Genomic DNA, 4,839 nt, shown 5'->3' with positions numbered 1-4,839 from the left:
AGATCCTGGGTTTTTTCCGTGTTTGAATCACGTAGTAATGTGGTAATTCACTGAAGCAGTCAATTAAACCTGGTTTCGATCAATATTTTAGAGGATAACACCGGTTAGGTCTGGGATAGGTCTCGGTTATGCCCGCATCTGGCTCATGATTTTGCCTTCTTCGCATACTTGTTGGCCAGATCCTGGATTTTTTTCGTGTTTGAATCACGTAGTAATGTGGTAACACACTGAAGCAGTCAATTTAACCTGGTTTCGATCAATATTTTAGAGGATAACACCGGTTAGGTCTGGGTTAGGTCTGGGATACGCGCGAATCTGGCTTATACTTTCGCCTTTTTCGCAAACTTGTTGGGCAGATCATGGGTTTTTTCCGTGTTTGAATCACGTAGTAATGTGGTAACATAATGAAGCAGTCAATTAACCCTGGGTTCGATCAATATTTTGGAGGATGACACCGGTTAGGTCTGGGTTAGGTCTGGGTTATGCCCGCATCTGGCTCATGATTTTGCCTTCTTCGCATACTTGTTGGCCAGATCCTGGGTTTTTTCGTGTTTGAATCACGTAGTAATGTGGTAACACAATGAAGCAGTCAATTATCCCTGGTTTCGATCCATATTTTAGAGGATAACACCGTTTAGGTCTGGGTTAGGTACTGGGGTATGCCCGCATCTGGCTCATGATTTTGCCTTCTTCGCATACTTGTTGGCCAGATCCTGGGTTTTTCCGTGTTTGAATCACGTAGTAATGTGGTAACATAATGAAGCAGTCAATTAACCCTGGATTCGATCAATATTTTGGAGGATGACACCGGTTAGGTCTGGGTTAGGTCTGGGTTATGCCCGCATCTGGCTCATGATTTTGCCTTCTTCGCATACTTGTTGGCCAGATCCTGGGTTTTTTTCGTGTTTGAATCACGTAGTAATGTGGTAACACAATGAAGCAGTCAATTAACCCTGGTTTCGATCCATATTTTAGAGGATAACACCGGTTAGGTCTGGGTTAGGTCTGAGTTATGCCCGCATCTGGCTCATGATTTTGCCTTTTTCGCAAACTTGTAGGCCAGATCCTGGGTTTTTTCCGTGTTTGAATCACGTAGTAATGTTGTAGCACACTGAAGCAGTCAATTAAACCTGGTTTCGATCAATATTTTAGAGGATAACACCGGTTAGGTCTGGGTTAGGTCTGGGATATATGCGCATCTGGCTTATACTTTCGCCTTTTTCGCAAACTTGTTGGCCAGATCCTGGGTTTTTTCCATGTTTGAATCACGTAGTAATGTGGTAATTCACTGAAGCAGTCAATTAAACCCGGTTTCTATCAATATTTTAGAGGATAACACCGGTTAGGTCTGGGTTAGGTCTGGGTTATGCCCGCATCTGGCTCATGATTTTGCCTTCTTCGCATACTTGTTAGCCAGATCAGGTTTTTTTTGTGTTTGAATCACGTAGTAATGTGGTAACACACTGAAGCAGTCAATTAAACCTGGTTTCGATCGATATTTTAGAGGATAACACCGGCTAGGTCTGGGTTAGGTCTGAGTTACGCCCGCATCTGGCCCATGATTTTGCCTTCTTCGCATACTTGTTGGCCAGATCCTGGGTTTTTTCGGGTTCGAATCACGTAGTAATGTGGTAACACACTGAAGCAGTCATTTAAACCTGGTTTCGATCAATATTTTAGAGGATAACACCGGTTAGGTCTGGGTTAGGTCTGGGATATGCGCGCATCTGGCTTATACTTTCGCCTTTTTCGCAAACTTGTTGGCCAGATCCTGGGTTTTTTCCGTGTTTGAATCACGTAGTAATGTTGTAGCACACTGAAGCAGTCAATTAAACCTGGTTTCGATCAATATTTTAGAGGATAACTGCGGTTAGGTCTGGGTTAGGTCTGGGATATGTGCGCATCTGGCTTATACTTTCGCCTTTTTCGCAGACTTGTTGGCCAGATCCTGGGTTTTTTCCGTGTTTGAATCACGTAGTAATGTGGTAATTCACTGAAGCAGTCAATTAAACCTGGTTTCGATCAATATTTTAGAGGATAACACCGGTTAGGTCTGGGATAGGTCTCGGTTATGCCCGCATCTGGCTCATGATTTTGCCTTCTTCGCATACTTGTTGGCCAGATCCTGGATTTTTTTCGTGTTTGAATCACGTAGTAATGTGGTAACACACTGAAGCAGTCAATTTAACCTGGTTTCGATCAATATTTTAGAGGATAACACCGGTTAGGTCTGGGTTAGGTCTGGGATACGCGCGAATCTGGCTTATACTTTCGCCTTTTTCGCAAACTTGTTGGGCAGATCCTGGGTTTTTTCCGTGTTTGAATCACGTAGTAATGTGGTAACATAATGAAGCAGTCAATTAACCCTGGGTTCGATCAATATTTTGGAGGATGACACCGGTTAGGTCTGGGTTAGGTCTGGGTTATGCCCGCATCTGGCTCATGATTTTGCCTTCTTCGCATACTTGTTGGCCAGATCCTGGGTTTTTTCGTGTTTGAATCACGTAGTAATGTGGTAACACAATGAAGCAGTCAATTATCCCTGGTTTCGATCCATATTTTAGAGGATAACACCGTTTAGGTCTGGGTTAGGTACTGGGGTATGCCCGCATCTGGCTCATGATTTTGCCTTCTTCGCATACTTGTTGGCCAGATCCTGGGTTTTTCCGTGTTTGAATCACGTAGTAATGTGGTAACATAATGAAGCAGTCAATTAACCCTGGATTCGATCAATATTTTGGAGGATGACACCGGTTAGGTCTGGGTTAGGTCTGGGTTATGCCCGCATCTGGCTCATGATTTTGCCTTCTTCGCATACTTGTTGGCCAGATCCTGGGTTTTTTTCGTGTTTGAATCACGTAGTAATGTGGTAACACAATGAAGCAGTCAATTAACCCTGGTTTCGATCCATATTTTAGAGGATAACACCGGTTAGGTCTGGGTTAGGTCTGAGTTATGCCCGCATCTGGCTCATGATTTTGCCTTTTTCGCAAACTTGTAGGCCAGATCCTGGGTTTTTTCCGTGTTTGAATCACGTAGTAATGTTGTAGCACACTGAAGCAGTCAATTAAACCTGGTTTCGATCAATATTTTAGAGGATAACACCGGTTAGGTCTGGGTTAGGTCTGGGATATGTGCGCATCTGGCTTATACTTTCGCCTTTTTCGCAAACTTGTTGGCCAGATCCTGGGTTTTTTCCATGTTTGAATCACGTAGTAATGTGGTAATTCACTGAAGCAGTCAATTAAACCTGGTTTCGATCAATATTTTAGAGGATAACACCGGTTAGGTCTGGGTTAGGTCTGGGTTATGCCCGCATCTGGCACATGATTTTGCCTTCTTCGCATACTTGTTGGCCAGATCCGGTTTTTTTTGTGTTTGAATCACGTAGTAATGTGGTAACACACTGAAGCAGTCAATTAAACCTGGTTTCGATCAATATTTTAGAGGATAACACCGGCTAGGTCTGGGTTAGGTCTGATTTACGCCCGCATCTGGCCCATGATTTTGCCTTCTTCGCATACTTGTTGGCCAGATCCTGGGTTTTTTTCGTGTTTGAATCACGTAGTAATGTGGTAACACACTGAAGCAGTCAATTAAACCTGGTTTCGATCAATTTTTTTAGGAAATGACACCGGTTAGGTCTGGGTTAGGTCTGGGTTATGCCCGCATCTGGCTCATGATGTTGCCTTCTTCGCATACTTGTTGGCTAGATCCTGGGTTTTTTCGGGTTCGAATCACGTAGTAATGTGGTAACACACTGAAGCAATCATTTAAACCTGGTTTCGATCAATATTTTAGAGGATAACACCGGTTAGGTCTGGGTTAGGTCTGGGATATGCGCGCATCTGGCTTATACTTTCGCCTTTTTCGCAAACTTGTTGGCCAGATCCTGGGTTTTTTCCGTGTTTGAATCACGTAGTAATGTTGTAGCACACTGAAGCAGTCAATTAAACCTGGTTTCGATCAATATTTTACAGGATAACAGGGGTTAGGTCTGGGTTAGGTCTGGGATATGTGCGCATCTGGCTTATACTTTCGCCTTTTTCGCAAACTTGTAGGCCAGATCCTGGGTTTTTTCCGTGTTTGAATCACGTAGTAATATGGTAATTCACTGAAGCAGTCAATTAAACCTGGTTTCGATCAATATTTTAGAGGATAACACCGGATAGGTCTGGGTTAGGTCTCGGTTATGCCCGCATCTGGCTCATGATTTTGCCTTCTTCGCATACTTGTTGGCCAGATCCTGGATTTTTTTCGTGTTTGAATCACGTAGTAATGTGGTAACACACTGAAGCAGTCAATTTAACCTGGTTTCGATCAATATTTTAGAGGATAACACCGGTTAGGTCTGGGTTAGGTCTGGGATACGCGCGCATCTGGCTTATACTTTCGCCTTTTTCGCAAACTTGTTGGCCAGATCCTGGGTTTTTTCCGTGTTTGAATCACGTAGTAATGTGGTAACATAATGAAGCAGTCAATTAACCCTGGGTTCGATCAAAATTTTGGAGGATGACACCGGTTAGGTCTGGGTTAGGTCTGGGTTATGCCCGCATCTGGCTCATGATTTTGCCTTCTTCGCATACTTGTTGGCCAGATCCTGGGTTTTTTTCGTGTTTGAATCACGTAGTAATGTGGTAACACAATGAAGCAGTCAATTATCCCTGGTTTCGATCCATATTTTAGAGGATAACACCGTTTAGGTCTGGGTTAGGTCTGGGTTATGCCCGCATCTGGCTCATGATTTTGCCTTCTTCGCATACTTGTTGGCCAGATCCTGGGTTTTTTTCGTGTTTGAATCACGTAGTAATGTGGTAACACACTGAAGCAGTCAATTAA

The sequence above is a fragment of the Colletes latitarsis genome, unplaced genomic scaffold (assembly GCF_051014445.1).
Source record: "Colletes latitarsis isolate SP2378_abdomen unplaced genomic scaffold, iyColLati1 scaffold0021, whole genome shotgun sequence".
Taxonomy (NCBI): Eukaryota; Metazoa; Arthropoda; class Insecta; order Hymenoptera; family Colletidae; genus Colletes; species Colletes latitarsis.
This window is presented reverse-complemented; position numbering follows the sequence as displayed.